This window comes from Aotus nancymaae, unplaced genomic scaffold (assembly GCF_030222135.1).
Source record: "Aotus nancymaae isolate 86718 unplaced genomic scaffold, 86718_ANA_hifiasm-v0.15.2.pri h1tg000040l, whole genome shotgun sequence".
In the NCBI taxonomy this organism is placed as follows: Eukaryota; Metazoa; Chordata; class Mammalia; order Primates; family Aotidae; genus Aotus; species Aotus nancymaae.
Window position 1 is genome coordinate 109,409,539 of NW_026988454.1, and position 18,795 is coordinate 109,428,333.

Consider the following 18,795-nt stretch of genomic DNA (forward strand, 5'->3'; position numbering starts at 1 on the left):
GCCTCCCGAGTAGCTGGGATTATAGGCATGCACCACCATGCCCAGCTAATTTTGTATTTTTAGAAGAGACAAGGTTTCTCCATGTTGGTCAGGCTGGCCTCAAACTCCCGACCTCAGGTGATCCACCTGCCTCGGCCTCCCAAAGTGCTGAGATTACAGGCGTGAGCTACCACGCCTGGCCCATACACACGTATTTTATATATATGCATGTGTGTGTGTATATGTGTGTGTGTATATATATATATAAAATATGTATATATGTAGAGAGAAAGACGACATACGTGGTATCATATCAGATTCATGATTCATTTCTAACATGGAATTTTGTCATTTTAGGACCCAATTTGAGCATTAGGTTCTTATATAGGATCACAGCTGCTTCAAATTTAATGGTGCATTATGCCTTAAATGACGATTATAATTAAATAGTCCCTATTGATAAACATTTAGATTTGTTCATAAAACATATTGGTGGCCAGGCATAGAGGGTCACACGTGTAATCCCAGCACTTTGGGAGGCCAAGGTGGGTGTATCGCTTGAGCCCAGAAGTTTAAGACCAGCCTGAGCAACATAGCAGGACCCCGTCTCTACAAAAAATTAAAAATTAGCTGGGTGTCATCATGCATACCTGTAGTCTCAGTTACTTGGGAGGCAGGAGGATCACTTGAGTTAGGGAAGTCGATGCTTATCAAATCAGTGAGCCATGATTGTGCCACTGCACTCCAGCCTGGATGACAGTCTCAATCAATCAATCAATAAAAAACCTTATATATTCAGTTTAGCAGAATTGTAAAGCACATACTTGGGTAAACATCATCTGGACCAAGAAATAGGACCTACTGGCATTACAGAAGGTCCCCTGATTGTGGATTCCAATCCCACTCACTGTTGGTTTTATACATCTATTGTTTTCTGACCATAGATTAGGATTTAGGACATACGCACCACTCCTCGCATGCATTCTTCCAGCAATTTACAAAGATCAGTTGTATTGAAGTACAGTTTACATACAATAAAACTCAAATCGCTACTCGGGAGGCTGAGGCAGGAGAATTGCCTGAACCCAGGAGGCGGAGGTTGCGGTGAGCCGAGATCACGCCATTGCACTCCAGCCTGGGTAACAAGAGCGAAACTCCGTCTCAAAAAATAAAAAAAAAAAACTCAAATCATTTTACAGAGTTTTGAACACTGTACATGTGGTCATTATACAATGAAGCCTCACCAAAATCAAGATACAGAACATGGCAGTTCCCTGAAAAGTCCTGTTGTGCCTTTTTCAGTCAATTTCCTCTGGGATCCCCAGCCCCCAGCAACTCCTGGAGGCTTTTATCGCTGAACAAGTGTGGGCAGGCTCCTGTCTGATCCTGCTGCTCCTTCATCTTTGGGCTTACATTCCTCTCCTCTCGATTGGGTTCGTATCTTTCTCATTTTTGGTGTATTCCATCGTTTTGATAGAGCACACTCCCCACTAGTTCTCTGAGAAAGGATTTTTGGAGCCCTTGAATGTCTGGAAATGTCTTAATCATACACTTGGTTTTTGTTTTTGTTTTTTAGCTTGGCACAGAGTTTACCTGAGACTAGAAGTCTAGGTTGAAAGTAATTTGCATTCAAAATGGCCGGGTGCGGTGGCTCATGCCTATAATCCCGGCACTTTGGGAGGCCAAGGCAGGCGGAGGTTAGGAGTTCAAGACCTGCCTGGTCAACATGGTGAAACCCCTTCTCTACTAAAAATGCAAAAAATTAGCTGGGTGTAGTGGGGTACGCCTGTAGGACCAGCTGCTGGGGAGGCTGAGGCAGGAGAATCTCTCAACCCGGGAGGCGGAGGTTGCAGTGAGTCGAGATCGCTCCATTGCACTCCAGCCTGGGTGACAAGGGCAAAACTTTGCCTCAAAAAAAAAATTCATTCAAAAATCTGAAGTTACTGCTCCGCTGTCCTCTAGACTTCAGAGCTGCTGTTGAGAAGTCTGGATGTCATTTAGATTTCTGGTCCTTTGAATGTGGTCTGCTTTTTATCTCTAGGAGCTTTTAGATAGTTTTGTTATGTCTTGTTATTTGAAATCTCATGACAATAAGCCTTGGGATGGGCCTTTTCATTTCTTATTCATTGTATAAGGCCTTGAGGCTTTTAATATAATAATTCATATTTTTTAGTTCTTAGATGTGTTCTTATATTTTTCAAAAATATTTTTTTCTTTCTTTTTTCTGGTTGTCTTTTTGGAACTTTTTTCAGATGGGTATTATATTAAACAAATTTTCATGGAGCACCTAAGAATGCCCTCATCCTGGGCACTGTGATTGTGTGGGCTGCTCTGCCAGGCAAAATTGCATCCACTCTGTTCAGTGAGCATTGACTGAGGGCAAGAACCACACTTGGGTCTAGAGAATGTTACAGGATATTACACCTGACTGTAAGGATTCAAATCTGTTAACATTAAGATAAAATACAAATAGGAAAATATAAAAGGGGCCGAGCATGGTGGCTCACGCCTGTGAGCCAGCACTGTGGGAGGCCGAGGTGGGTGAATCACCTGAGGTCAGGGGTTTGAGACCAGCCTGGCTGACATGGTAAAACCCCGTCTCTACTAAAAATACAAAAATTAGCCAGGTGTGGTGACTCATGCCTGTAATCCCAGCTACTTGGGAGGCTGAGGCAGGAGAATTGATCAAACCTGGGAGGTGGAGATTGTAGAGAGCTGAGATCATCCCACTGAACTCCAGCCTGGGCAACAGAGTGAGACTCTGTCTTAAAAAAAAAACAAAAGAAAAAAAATATGAAAGGCAAATAAAATGGGAACATGGATATTATTACAGCACTAAAATGTATTACATTTGATACCGTCTTGATTTGTATGTGTAAATCATCTCCTGTTTAGTACCTGGCTCAATGCCAGGCTCCTAGAGAGGCTGTGTGTATAACTGCCTCAGAATGGCCCAGATGTAAAGAAGTATCAAAGCCCAATCAAAAGCAACTGTTGGGCCAGGTGCAGTGGCTCATGCCTGTGATTCCAGCACTTTGGGAGTTCGAGGCAGGCAGATCACTTGAGGTCAGGAGTGCGAGACCAACCTGGCCAAGGTGGGGAAACCCCATCTCTACTAAAAATACAAAAATTAGCCGGGAGTTGTGGTGTGCACCTGAAGTCTCAACTATTTGGGAGACTGAGGAAGGAGAATCGCTTGAACCCAGGAGGTGGCGGTTGCAGTGAGCTGAGATCATGCCACTGCACTCCAGCCTGGGTGACAGAGCAAGACTCCATTTCAAAAAAAAAAAAAAAACACAAACAACAACAACAAAAAACCCACTGTTGTAACTATTATTCTGATCTTAATAAAAATGTAGTATGAATAAGATATCCAAAGTAGGGACTTGTTTCACTGCCTATTTAGTATAAAAAGTCATTTATTATTTAGCTTATGGTGGCAGACCAAATGTATGCCTTTGCTGGAGATCTTAAATGTCAGTAATGAAGTATAAAAACAAATGAGCCAAGAGAACATAATAAGTGCATCAGAAATGTCAACAAATTTCTGGGAGATGAGAAGTGGATGGAGTGTATATTGACCTATAATGAGGAGTCACAAAGAAGTGAAATGGAAAGGCAGGACCCTGGAAAAGCTGTGGGCTGATGTCACTGAGCTGAAGAGTAGGAATGAGAAGAGATGGTCACCAGAAACAGGACCAATACTTAAAAGTCTTTCTGCAGATCAACTGCTGCCAGTTAGGACTTCACCCAAACATGCATCCCAGGGAATAAAACGGTCAAAAAATAATAAAAATAAAAGTAAGACTTGTCTCAAGAGAAGTTAAATGAACTATTCTAGGGGAACTAAGGCTTCTCTTAGGGTACTTGTTCCCTAGAATTAAGTACTTTTTGTTGTTGCATTTTGGAGGTGAAGATCTAAAGCCACCATCTGTCTGACATTTGATCCTGATGCTGTAAACTTTAGAGCCACAGTTAAGAAAAGATGGCCCTTGCTGCTATGTAGCCGTGTCCTAAGCTATTTTTGTAGACACAATAATCGGGTTGCAACTTTTTAATTTAACTGCAGATGAAATACAGAAGACCCCATAATAGTTCCAGCACAGAATGTCAGTGTGGTAAAGGTGTAGTTGACAGAGGTAAAAGAGAAAAAACGTGGAAGAGGATTTGGGTAGGATCAACACATCTTTGTGTGGGAGGGAATCAAGAGACACTGACTAAGGATAGAATAATAAACAGTGGTTTAATGTTACTTTAAGTTGCAAATATATGCAGCAGAGGCATGGAGAATAATCATACAACAGCATATGACTGCAAAAAGTCAAGAAGGAGAAGGTAGAGGCAGGGAAAGGAGTAACAACGCAAGTGAGTTAAAGCCTCATTTTTTATCCTGGGCATTCAATAGAGATCTAGATTTGATAAGAAATTGAGGAATAAGCATGTGATTTAGAATATCAGAGTTACCGCAGAAAACCAAAGTTAGAAAAGGTTTAAATCTGCTGTGTCTTGGGGAGCATTGAGTGGGCCGTACTTTTTGGTATAAACGCTGTACTGTCGTATTTTTTTTTACCATGTACAAATGTTTTTTATTGAAAAATTCAACAAAAATGAAATAATCACTAGACGAATTTAATGTAAATTTGTCACAAATATTTTTAATGGCTTATGTTGTTAGTTGCATATGATTAATAACATTTGTGGAGAGTTTTTGTTTTGTTTTGGTAGAAAAAGGAGTCTTTTGTGTTGCTCAGGCTGGTCTCAAACTTCTGGACTCAAGGGAGCCTCCCGCCCAGCCTCCCAAAGCACTGGGATTGAGTCTCCACGCCCGGCCAACATTTGTGTTTATATACAAATAGTAACAGCTGTGCTACTATTCAGTATTTTTCTACAAACTACTGACATATTAGCTGATCCCAAGGGCACTAATGGTCCTCCGTTTAGGGGAGTGCTTCCACTTGTGGGTACTATTTAATCAGGAAATGGGTAAATGGAGAGGACTGAGCTGAGAGGCAAGGGAGAAGATATTCCTGGCCTCATCAATGGGGTAGGATGGGGGTGAAGACGGTTGGCTGAGGTGCTGCCAGACTGTAAGTGGCCTTGACCCCAGGTGGCACCTTAACAGTCATTGCTTTTGTCCACCTGCCTCTGCCATAGAGTCCACCAGGAGGGGTCAAAGCTAAACTGGACTTGGACATCTGGGCTGGGTTGGTAGGTGGAAATGCTGTCTTGGTGGTCAAATGGGTCCTCCCAAGTTCCTGGGACGAGTGAGAGAGAAAGAGACCTTCAAAAGCAGGGAGAGGGGAGGACTGGGGAAGACAGAGTACAAGCTAAACAATTATATGTCGTGATAGAGGGGAAAAAAGACGGGACAAATTTTAAAACGAGAACCAACTTCTAAACTTCAATTCTGATGTTCAAAACAGAAGGAATATAAGTTCAGATACTGACTAGAATCCTTCCCTCAAATTTAGAGCATTGTCCTGGGAAGAGAGAAAGTGTCAGTCCCTGGGTGATTTCAGTGGTTTATTTGCTCATTCTGCAATATTTACATAGAAGCCACTTCCACAACAGTTTTTTTCTAACCAGGAGAGAAGATACATCTCCAGAGAGTTCTTTTCCTAGCTGTCTTTTACCTTGCCAGGAAAAAGTGATTTTGGAATCTAAACATTCCCTGCTATGCCTTGGGATTTTTGATTTGTCACAGAGCACCTGTGTTCCTTTTGGTTTAAAATAAAATGATAATTGGATGGTAATCTAGAAACGTAGGGTTTGGGGGGCTGATGGAGGGGAAGATGTAAAAGGCTGAGGGTTGTTTCTTCATCTTCCTTTTGTAGGACTTCATGCCAGCATTTTTCTCTTTGTGAGTACAACAAAAACAGAATTGCTATCCTCTTCTCTGAGGATAATAAATACCTTGTATCTAGTTCCCTGTCAGTCCAGGGAACTAGATAGAGCAAGTTTTCACGTGCCCTCGATAGACCAGGACTGGTTTTTTTCCAGGCTTTTTGGACCCACTGGTATTTGCTCTGAACATAAGACAGCTGGAGAACATTCATTTGAGGAACTCAAGTCTCTGAGCTGTTGAAACTCCATTTTGAGATGCTGAATGTTTCTATGGAGGTTGGGACGGGAGGTTCAATATTCCGATACTTTTTTATTGAAAGTGTGGAGTGTGGCAGACCTTGGGCCAAATGCTTTATATAATTATTTAATCCTTATAATGATGATGAAGAACATGTTGTTTTCCTCACTTAACAAACAAGGAAACTGATCTGTGAGATACAAGGAGGTAACTTAGAAGGATGCCTAAGAGAGAGTATGAGTAATGGTTATTTAAGAGTATGAGACTTCAGTCTTCAAACCAGGCAATACTGCCTTGTATGTGTGTGTGTGTGAGGGGGTGGATGGAGTTCCCAGATGCCTTTCTTTTCAATTTTGGGAAAAATTTTCAAGGCAGTCTTTGCTTGAAGAAGAGGTGGCAGGGGTATTTGCTGCTGCAAGTAATTGTGCTCAAGGCTAGCCTGGAGGCCAAGCACGGGCTCACGCCTGTAATTTCAGCACTTTGGGAGGTCAGGCAGGAGAATTGCCTGAGGACAAGAGTTAGAGACCAGTCTGGGCAACACAGGAAGACCCCTTCTCTACAAAAAATCAAAAAGTAGCCTGGTGTGGTGGTACACGAGGTGAAGGATGGCTTGAGCCCAGGAGTTTGAGGCTGCAGTGAGCTATGATTGTGCCACTGCACTTTAGACTGAGCAATAGACCAAATACCTGCACAATAGAGCATATGTATGTATATATTTATTTATTTATTTATTTATTTAAAGGTTAGCCTGGAATAGATTTCTGAATCACACAAGTTTATTTTTGATATCCTACTTCAGTATCTCTTTTGAACTTTTTTCGGGATATTGAACCTTATAATCACAGAAGTACAAAGGAAAACTACATTAAGATTCTTTTTCACTTCTCAGACTAGCAACAATCCACGATTTTGACCATACAGCCTGGTGGCCAGGTACCCTGATATACATTGATGGTGGGGGTATTCATTGGTACAACCACAGGGAGGGAAGTTTGGTAATATTTATCAAAATTACAAATGGATTTCCCCTTTGCTCTAACGATTCCACTTTTGAGATTTATTCTACAGTACATTGGCATATGTGGGAAATGACCAGTATACAAGTTTATCCACTGCAGCGTTCTTTGAATGGTAGAAGATTAAAAATAAACCAAATGTTCATTGATAGAGACCAGTTAAGTGTATTTTCATACAACCATCGAATGGAATAGTAAGCAGTTGTGGAAAAGAATGAGAAAACTTCTCAACATATTCTTATGGAAAGAAACTTCAGAGCAGATTGTCAAGAGAGAAAAAGACAAGGTCAAAAACAGCATGTATTGTATGCTAGCTACATGGTGAATAAAAAAAATGAAAACAAGTTTACGTTCCGATTTGATTGATTATGCATAAAAAAACTAGGATACATATGAAACTAGGAAAACAGATGGTGTCTGTATGTGTGCGTGTGTCTGTGTGTGTATGAGAGCGAGAGAGAGAGATGTGTGTTTAGGGGAGAATTCGGCAGGTAGGGAACAAGAGTGGGAGGTAGACTTTTTCTTTTGAGATGGAGTTTTGCTCTTGTTGCCCAGGCTGGAGTGCAATGGCGCGATCTCAGGTCACTGCAACCTCCGCCTCCCAGGTTCAAGCAATTTTTCTGCCTCAGCCTCCCTACTAGTTGGGACTGCAGGCGTGCGCCAACACACCCAGCTAATTTTTGTTTTTTTAGTAGAGATGGGATTTCGCCATGTTGGCCAGGCTGGGCTTAAACTCCTGGCCTCAAGTGATCTGCTTTCCTCAGCCTCACAAAGTGTTGGGATTACAGGCATGAGCCACCATGCCCGGCCTCCTGTCTTCTTTAAAAATTTTTTTCACTGCCAGGCACTCTTCAAAATGCACTCCATCATGGCTCACCGCAACCTCCGCCTCCTGGGTTCAGGCAATTCTCCTGCCTCAGCATCCCGAGTAGCTGGGATTACAGGCATGCGCCACCATGCCCAGCTAATTTTTTTGTGTTTTTAGTAGAGACGGGGTTTCACCATGTTGACCAGGATGGTTTCGATCTCTTGACCTCATGATCCACCCGCCTCGGCCTCCCAAAGTGCTGGGATTACAGGCGTGAGCCACCGCGCCCGGCATATAGCCAGGTTGTTTTTTTGTTTTTTGTTTTTTAAGACAGAGTCTCTCTCTGTTGCTCAGGCTGGAGCACAGTGGCACAATCTCAGCTCACTGCAACCTCTACCTCCTGAGTTGAAGCGATTCTCCTGCCTCAGCCTCCTGAGTAGCTGGGATTACAGGTGCATACCACCACGCCTGGCTAATTTTTGTATTTCTAGTAGAGACGGGGTTTCACCATGTTGGTTAGACTGGTCTTGAGCTCCTGACCTCACCATCCGCCTGCCTCAGTCTCCCAAAGTGCTGGGATTACAGGCATGAGCCACCATACCTGGCGCCGGGCTCTGTTTTAAGGACTATATATTCATTTATCCATTTAAGATTTACAGTAACACCATGAGGCTAGTGCTGGTATCATCACTCTCATTGCACATGTGATAAAGTGCAGCTCAGAAAGAACTAATATTCCCAGGAGTATGTAGTTCATAGCTTGACAAAGCCAGGATTTGGACCCAGATAGTTGTGCTCAAAGCTGATGTTCCCTCAAACCTCAATGATGTCAAAAGCCTTTGGAAGGAAGAGGCATTGCTAATGGGTAGAGGAGAAGTGCATACCTCCAACAATTGCTCTGATGCCATTAGGGCATGAAGCATCAGCACTTGGCTACCTCACCACCTGCTCCTGGTCATCAGTACTCAGCAATCTCTCCTAGAATAGAAGCAGACCCTCTCCTCACACACAACTTTTCCCAGAGAAGTCCCACTGCAGAGATGCTTGTGTCTTGGTGACATCCACTCTGGGCTGGAAGGCCAAGTCAGTGGCAGGAGTGATGTCTGGGGTGTGCTGCCCTCAGAGTTTCTTTGAGGACCTGGGTCTTGCTGCTGAGTCTTGCCTTTAAGCCATATTCCTTAGCAGTCATGGAGTTTCCCCACTAGGATCCCCACTCTTCCTCCCTATAGCCTCACTTGCCACAAGCCTCCTGACCCTCTCAAGTCCCTCATTCATATCTGTACACACCTATATTCCAGCCGTGGAAGAATTTGATTTCACTCTCATAGAGCTCCTGACCACCTGCAGGGGTCCCTGGCTTAAGAAGCAGAAGAAAGTTGGAATGCCACATAATAGGTGGAGCAGACTTCAGGGTAACTACCAAGTGACCAACCATAACTGACACTCAGGCAGGTAAGCCTGAGGCATACCTGGGTTACACTTGTCACACAGTGCTTAGGGACTCAGACACTGTGGCCAGATGGGTGCTCACAACATCCAGTGCCACTTACCGAGGTCCCACCATTAGGGCCCAGCAAAGCCCCCTCTCTAATACTTGGAAATAAGAATGTTTAAATTCCATGGTGTCCCCAAGGTTCCGATAAACACATAACTTTTTGCATATTGGTTGTCACCTCATCTCCTTCGGCCTGTTTAATCTACTAGTACTGTGGCATCTCCAGCTGGACTTTATTGCTTCTGTAGTAGCAGAAGCTGCCAGGGCTTAGGATGAAGACATGGCAGTCTGGGCTGAGGTGAAGAATTCTGGGCCTAGATACGAAAACATGCTTCGCATGAGCAGAGGTCAAAGGTTGACTTTAAATGATAGTTTTTGTAGAAATGTTTTCCATTTCTTAGAAACCATCAAAGTTGGCATTGTTTGTGTTGCTAAGAAATTGTAAACAAAACACAATTTGAACCTGTCTCTGTCTCTCTCTTTCTCTCTCTCTCTCTGGCTTTCGGTTTCCCTTGGTTGGGCCACATCATGACAATGTTGATGAGATATGGGCCACAGATTGCTTTGGGCTACTGACCCTGAAAGACGCTGCCAAGAAACCTACAAGATGCTGGCCATGAAGACTGAGATTTCAAGCCTCATGTCACAAAATAAAGCCCATTTTGGGAGGCAGACAGAGTTGTGAGAAGACCAGGTTTGGGTAAAAGGAGCACATGAGGATTAAGAATAAAGCAATCTGGGAAACGTCATTCACTGCTAACTCAGGAGCGTGGTATCAACATGAAGTGAAAAGGGCATAGGATTAAGTGCCAGGAAATTTTGTAGAGGAGGGGAAAATTTTTTCCTCTATCCTTTTCAATTCTGCAGCTGTGGCCCTGGAAATTAAACAGACAAAAGACATAATAACAGGAGAAAAAAACGTATTTTATGTGCATATAAGGTACCTCACAGAAATAAAATGAAAATCCCAAAGACACGGTCAGACTTGGAGATGTATGTACCATTTTAACAAAGGGTGATAAATTTGTGGAGAACTAACAAGACAAATGTAAAGGGTGTTGAGCTTCTAGAGGCAACATGGAATATTATTCTAGAGGCAACTGAAATTCTAAAGGCAACTGGAACATTAGCTCTTTCTGAGCCACAGTTTATCACTTGTACAATAGGAGTGATGATACTGGCACTAGTCTCATAGTGTCACTGTAAATCTTAACTGGGTAAATAAATAGTCCTTAAAACAGAACCCGGTACATAGTAGGTGCTTAGTTTGAGTTGCCCTGAGCCTCAGTTTCCTTATCTGTAAAATGAAGGTAATGACCTTGTCTTAGCACTTCAATGGATCCCTTCCTCCATTGGCTTACTCTTCAGCAGAGATTCCTGTGATGGGCATGAAAATAAACAGAATAATCTCTTATTCTGAAAAAGTAGCGTGAGTGCAAACGATCTTTTCTTTTTTTCTGTCTCCCTTTTTTCTTAAACCAGGCAGTCCCTGGCCCAGAATAGGTTTGGAGAGGCTCCCAAAATGTCTTTTCTTGACTTACATGGCAGCTCTTCCTCATTTGAACGTTCCCAGGGAAATATGTCAACTGCGGGAGACCAGAATATGCCTCCTCAAAATATGAAGGATTGCTGAGCTGAAGATAATTAAGATGCAGGGGAGCTCTGTGTCTTCCCTTTGCTTGCCTAAAAGCAGGACAGAGATTTACAGAGACAAAGGTCTTCTCATCCTCCTTGCTTCTTTTCTTACCTAAAGATAAGATGTATATTCGTCATTACTGGAGACAGCTCTTGATCAGCTCAGAGATGGTGCCAGAGGGACCTGTGAGCAGTTTCCTCCGTTAGTGTTTGCCCATGTATTTTCTTTCCCGTAGCTTCCCATCTTTGGAAGGCCAGGACTGCTTTCCTTTGTCTTGTCACTTCTCTGAAATGTATTGTTCTTTGTTAGATATACTGTATACGCCAGACTCCTAAACACTGCCTTGAGTTAACTCTTCACTGAGGTTTCTCCCATGTGATGTGCCCTGTACGTGTTGATAAGCTGGACTGTCCTTCTCTTGTTAATCTGTCCTTTGTTGCAGAAGTCTGTCCCAACTACAGACTTATGAAGGTTGAGAAAAATTATTTCTTTTCAACCTTCATAAGCTATGACAGAAAGCAGACCAAGAGACACTGCAGCAAATTCTCATTGAGCATTTTCTCATTTTGTGTATTTCTTTGACACATGTTCTCCTGGGAGTTTGAAATATAGGGACAAGCACATAGACGCATACCACACATCTTCCTAAGCTAAGGAAACTACACTGAGGTGGGAAGCGACTGGAGCAGCAAATGTCACGCTCCAAATGCCACGCTCACAGAAGCAGAAAGGACAAAAACAAATCGGCAACCCGTTTTTGCACAGCTGTGAGATGGAGTGTTCGAAAAATGCAGCCTTGAGATATCTCACTTGTGTTTTTATCAGAACACTTCAAATAATAGCAGCAAATCTTTGGCTTAGTGGAAAAAAGCCTCCTGGGTTGGAGTTAGACGTCCTGGATCCTATCTAGAGTTCACCTTTACCTTGTCCTTGGGCAAGTCATGCTTCTCTGGGTCTCAGTGTCCTCCTTCAGTCTAAATGGCTCTATGGCCTCTCATGGCTCTAACACTGTAAGATAATAGGGGTATAAATTTGGATTAGTCAAACTTGGGACAGCTCCCTTAGGGTATAACTTTCTGCTTCCAGGTGATGCTGGCATCTCTCCACAGCACCTGGGTCTACTCCCCAGGAGGGTGAGGGTGTGATTTGTGCATCCAGCTCTCCTAGCTTGAGACCTTGAGTGACCCAGGATGCAGCTAAGAGATGCTGGCCGTGCCCACAAAGAGAGTAGAGGCCTGAGAAGGGGCTGCAGAGAGACAGGAAGGTTTTGCTCTGCTTGCAGCAAGCCCAAGAACTCAAACCCAGTGAGTTAATCAGCTGCAGTCTTCCACTTTAATCCCTTAGAGCCAAAGCTTTCAAGAAGCCTTGACAGTCATCTGGCACCTATAAGGCACTGTCCTGGGCATGGTGGTCGTGGGAGGAGCTGGGGCAGGGAGCTGGCAGTCGGGGGCTCTGCAGACAAGTTGCTTATGATATAGTAAGAGAGAAGTGACACAAGTCAATTAGTCACAATTTTTCTCTGAAGCCTTCTGAGTTGTGGCACAGGCCAAGATGTTAGAAAGTAAGCACAAGTAAAATAGAGCTCTTTGAGAGTATCCTGGAGGCCCAGGGGGAACAGATTGTGTGTAATTATTTAATCATTCATTGGCTGGAGTTAAACTGTAGAAAGCCTCCAGGTGGAATAGTGGAACTTCCAGAAGGAGGCGGAAGGTGGGGAGGGTGAGAGAAAGAGCATTCCAGATGCCAGCAGAGCAAAGGGGCAGGAGCAGGGAGCTTCCTTGGGTGTCCTGGAAACCAGAACTACTCTTGGCTAGCAGCAGACCTGGAGGAGCAGCAGGAGGAGAGCTGGAAAGGTAGGTCAGTGTCAAACCCGTCAGACTTAGAATGCAAAGTTTATGATTTTGGCTTTAACCTGCACACCAAAGGTCAAAAATTGGGCGATTTCACTCATCCTGCAGATGGCTTTTGTTTGACCTGTATAGTGTTTTTTTTTTTCCCCTTTACATTTGAGTTTGCTTAAAAATACAGCATTTCACGTGCAACACTGATTTCCAGCTTCTCTTTAAAAATGGGAAGGTCAGGCTTTATAGAGAATCTGCGAACGAAAGCTGAGTAGCCCCTTCCCTTTCAGAAAAGAGACACAGGGTCCGGCTTGCCGCTCTCTGCACACCTGGTCCACCTGATTCATTTGTGGTGCCCTTCAGACTTTCATAGGTGTTGGAGTTTATCACCCTTGCTAGAGAAAGCAGGCTGTAGAAAGTTTAGAAGGTCACAACTTGTGGATAACAGAGGAAGGCTGTGCCTTAGTTAGACTACTCTGAGGTTAGCGTTTTGATTGGGCAGGGCCGAGAGTGGAGGCAGAACACCTGATAGGAAACTATTTTGTAGGTTCAAGCAGGAGGTGGGGAGCTCCTCGCCCAGGCAGTGGCAGTGAATGAAAATAAAGAGGTGGCCTTACATGCAGAAGGGGCAGGGGCTGCCCAGTGCTGTGCTTTGAGGGCTGATAAGCTCTCGGTCTCAGATTCATTCTCAACAAGCTTGAAGCCATGCTCTAATAAAAATACTACCTTAGCTAGGTTGAGGCTTCAGTGAGATGTGATTGCACCACTGCACCCCAGACTAGGTGACAGAGTGAGACCCTGTCTCAACAAAAAGGAAAAAAAAAATGACTGTAATTTTAGGGAGTGAATAACACTTCAACATCAGAACCTTGTGAGCTTGGTATAGTGACTGTCATCCTCATTCTGCAGATAAAGAAATTGAGACTCAGAGATGATCTATTATTTGTCTACAACCATTCAGCCAGCAAAATGGCAGAACCAGAACAAATCTTTACCCCTGGGGTCCCAGTCTGAATCCATCTCCCTCGGGCAGGGTGCACTCCTCTGCGTGACACAAAGCATCCCTCTCTGTGCTCTTGAAAACTGTAAATACATTTAGGAAGGTAGCAGAAAGTACTTCAACTTCCAGTGATGGTCTGAATATTATCACTGGATCTATATTTGTTAAGAGGCGTGTTAGCATTGGGGATAGAGTGTAGGCTCTGGAGCCAGCCTATCTGGATGGGAATCCCATCATAACCACTCATTGGGTAAGTTACTAAATATCTCTGTGCCTTAGTTTCCTCACTTGTAAGAAAAGGTGATTCCACTCACTTTACAAGGATGCTGCAAGGATTCAATGAGTTAATGTGAATAATGCACTTAGCACATAGAAAATGCTGTGTGTTTGCACGTTATTTTATTTTTGAGGCAGAATCTTGCTCTGTCACTCAGGCTAGTGTGGAATGGTGTGATCACCGCTCACTGCCGCTTCGACTCCCTGGGCTCAAGCAATCTTCTCACTTCAGCCTCCTGAGTAGCTGAGACTACAGGTGTGCATCACCACCCAGCTAATTTTTTTTTTTTTTTACAGTGTTTCACCATATTGCCCAGGCTGGTTTCGAACTCCTAGGCTCCAGTGATCCACCCACCTCAGCCTCCCAGACTGCTGGGATTACAGGCATAAGCCACCATACCCAGCTGTTTGCACATTATTATCCACATTTTTCATAAGCCAGTCTACAGTCCCAGGTATCATATGATGAGGAGAGAATTGGAGGGAGGGAGTTGCAGAGGAGTCAGGGGAGACATAGCGTGGATGTGGCAAGAGAATTGGTACAGCTCACTCCCCATGGTGTTTGCCAATAGGAAGACACACCAGTTGACCCTAATCCATCTGGATTGCTACCTGTGGTGGAAAGTGAAGGGATAAAATGGGAGTGGACCTTTCTTTAGCCCTTCCTACCAGAGGGTCAAGCGTGGTGCTATGTATTTCTGAGCTAGCCAGGGGAAAGAGATTGGGAGCTGATGGAAGTGGCAAAGTGCAAATGTCTACAGGTGTCTGAAGGAAGACTAGGTGTATGAAGCTTGCTGGTATAATTATGGGTGCCAAAATGCTGGTATTGTGCTGAGGCTAATGTTAATATCTGCCCTAGTGACACCATCTTCTAAAAACTCTGAACTCATGACCTGTGTTCAGATCCCTAGAAGTGGAGGCATAGAGTTTGAGCAGTGTTGATGTAGTCCAGGAAGTCATGGCTATGGAGGCAGAATGATGATCCCTCAAAGATGTCCACGTCCTAATCCCTAGAACCTGTGACAAAACCTTATGTGGCAGAAGGGACTTTCTAGATGTGATTAAGTTGAGGACCTTCAGATGGGAAGGCTAGCCCAGATTATCCAGGTGGGTCCAATCTCACCACATGGTCCTTATTGTTCCTGGAGAGTCCTGAGGAAGAAACCCTGCTCCTCTGACTCCTCATTGAGAGGCAGACACCCCTCAATTCAGTCCTCTAAGTCTTGAAAGTCTTGTGGTCAATTTCTCCGCACACAGATACAACCACAACTCAGGCATTAATGAATCGCAGTTACTTGGGTAACTGAAAGGAGGTAGTTTTAATTTTGAATAATCATCAGTTGCAAAGGGGGCATCTTTCTAGAAAACACCTCCTTATCTTTTCGGTGAGTGTAACTACTGTTTCTCCTGCAGTATTTGCACCATTCTGACAATTATCCCCTTGACGACATCTTCCCAGGACTGAGCAGAGAATTCCAAAGACTACTTCAATGATCAGGAACAAGAGCTAATCTTAGAACAGCATCTAATGAGTATTTCTCCCTCTGTATTCCCCCATCACCCCTATCAATCCAGGTAAATCAGGCAGTCACTGATTACCTAGAGAAACGTGGTCAGGCAGAGGGATGGAACCCAAGGTTGAGATTTAAAAGCACTATCAGCAAAATCTCACTGCGTGTCCTGCCATAAATAGGTCTGAAATAATTGCTTCATTTCTGGGTTGCAGGGAACTTTGCACAATTGATCTGGTGTAAACAGAGGTCTCGACACCTGAGGAGTGAGGAAATTAGGCCTTGAAAGATAATGTTTCTCAAACCCTGAAAAACAGTGTTTCTCAAACAGTGAAATACTTCTCCACCTGCCAGAACACATCAGAGAAGGCTAATTGTCACCAAATTATTCCCCCTTTCAATCATTAGAGTTGCCCTCTCTATAGGTATAATGCATTAAATTTGCACCATGCTCACAAATCTTCCCGTTCCCCCACTTCTCAGCATTGTGATGATCACTATTTTTGTCTCCCTTCTCTGCCTTCCCCATCCCAAACCCGGCCAGTACTGCTCCTGGTGAAAAAGTGGCAAGGAGACACTAAGAACCTCTTCCTAACATACCAATGTCCCACAGAACGCTTGGAGAAGGATGACCCGGGTACCCATTAGTGAATGATATATACTAAGCTAGTGAATGTAAACAGAGGTTATCTCTGGCAGTAAGTTTATGGGTAATTCCTAATTTATTTTTAATGCCTCTCTGTATTTGCCTAAATGATGTATTAATTTAATTATGTATCAGAAAAAATATATGTAGTTCCCAAAAAAATACAGGAAAAAAAAAGCAAGTCTAAACCTACATCTTTTCCAACTGAGTAAGGTTCTGTAAACTCTACCTTTGGGCAATATTTGCCACAAAGTTTGAAAAACTCACGGGTGCTTCCCAGTCTGCTGTGCCATTGGAAAATGTAGGAAGAAAAGAGAAAAGAATATTGGCTGTCTCAGAAAGACTTCAGTAGGAATGGTACCAAAATTAAATTTTTTTTTTTTCTGTAATGATTCTTCACAACTCCCCAGAGTTACATTGGCAGTCAATATTTAATTACTGTGCTTGGAAAAAAAATTTTTTTAATAAAAACTTTAAAAGAAATTAGGGGGAGAGCTGTACCACACCCCTCCATGCAGCTGACCCTCGGGGTACAAGCAACACAGTAGCCACACGAGCAGCTGTCCTCACGTCAAGAGAAACCTGCTTAATGACAGCCTTGGTAGGAGAAGAGCCTGTTCCAAAACTTGTTCCTCTTAAAGTTAAGGCTCTTGATCTTTACTTTTCTCCTGACTCTTCAAGTTCTTCAGGATTATGTTTCCTAACTCAGAAGGTCTGCTTCAAATGCTGCTATTTCTTGTTGAGCTGGGGCACGGGCCACACAGGGCTGGGAATAGGAATTTGCTATTTATAATCTCCATGACCTCTATAAAGGTCATCTTTTGTACTCTATCATTAAGAAAGAACCAGGCTGTACTTTTTCTTACTCAATTCTGCTCAAGATTAGAGCTCTCGACATAGATGATTGGGACGTCATTCAACAATTACAAGAAGGCCATTAGATTTTTGAAAGGAGCATTACTTTGTGGGACATTTAAGACTTTCTTGCCCTCGACCATTTTGGCAGTTTCCAAGCTGGTAATTCTTTTTTTTTTTTTTTGAGATGGAGTTTCAATCTTGTTGCCCAGGCTGGAGTGCAATGGTGTGATCTCGGCTCACGGCAACCTCTGCTTCCCAGGTTGAAGCGATTCTCCTGCCTCAGCCTCCCAAGTAACTGGGATTACAAGCATGTGCCACCATGCCCAGCTAATTTTTGTATTTTTTTTTTAGTAGAGACGGGGTTTCACCATGTTAGCCAGGCTGGTTTCGAACTCTTGACCTCAGGTGATCCACCCGCCTTGGCTTCCCAAAGTGCTGGGATTACAGGCATGAACCACTGCCCCCAGCCCAAACTAGTGCTTCTTAAACGAATGTTTCCAAAGACAAGTTTGGGCATTTGCTTTTATTTTACCTTACACTCCGTTGTGCTTCCCGTCTCCTCCTGTGCTTTAACTTGGGCTCTTTGGACTGACTTAGGGTTTCCCAATGTTGAGAATTTTCTCTTGGTTCTTAGAGGCAATTGCCCAGGCCCTTTTGACTACTCTTATGGGGCTGCTCCGGAGTAGAGTTAGGATATCCTTGAAATTTGCCTACCTACTGTCAAGATTTCCCACAATCTTCCAAACCTTCCTATTTGCATCAGTGTTTGGAACATCACTACCTTGCATTTGTTTCCCCAAGCTGCCCAAAGCTGGAGTGCTATTCTAGACCTCCAAATTCTTCCCTGTATTAAGGGCAGCCTCCTCTGCTGGTGGGTGAAGAACACAGTGTAACTACATGGTATGCTTGCCCATGCTTCCCAATCCTGTGGCCAGAGCAGGCATCGCTGATCAGTCAGCCACCACACACTTCCCTATTGAGTTGACTCAGCAGCAGAATCTTTCTTAACCAACACTTTAGACAACCACTACTGATGGATCAAGTCCAGCCATTGATTTAAGTTGAAGCTTACTTGCCGTAGCATAAAGGAATTTCTCATATAAACTACATAGTTGAAATGGGTCACAAGTACAGTCTTAGGGTTGTTGTTGTTGTTTTGAGATTTATGATTTTAGGGTCTTATTTCTGGCATCTCCCAGTTATTGGTCCCTTGTTAGTATAGAGCTATTTTCTCAACTGACCCTAAGTGTTACTGTCCTTTTAGATAATAATAGATTCCATATGGAGAGCCTATTATGTGCTGAGACCTAACTGGCCTCTGTAGTACTTTATTGCTGCAGCAACTCTGGGGGTAGTTTTCATCATTACAGGTTACAAAGGAGGCTCCAGGTGTGGAGCCACTTTGATTAAGTACGTGCAGGTAAGGGTGGGTGATCAAACTCGGGGCTGGCCGGGTGTGGTGGCTTGTGCCTATAATCCCAGCACTTTGGGAGGCAGATCACCTGAGGTCAGGAGTTTGAGACCAGCCTGCCCAATATGGTGAAACCGTGTTATCTACTAAAAATACAAAAATTAGTTGGGCATGGTGGTACACGCCTGTAATCCCAGCTACTCGGGAGGCTGAGTCAGGAGAATTGCTTGAACCTG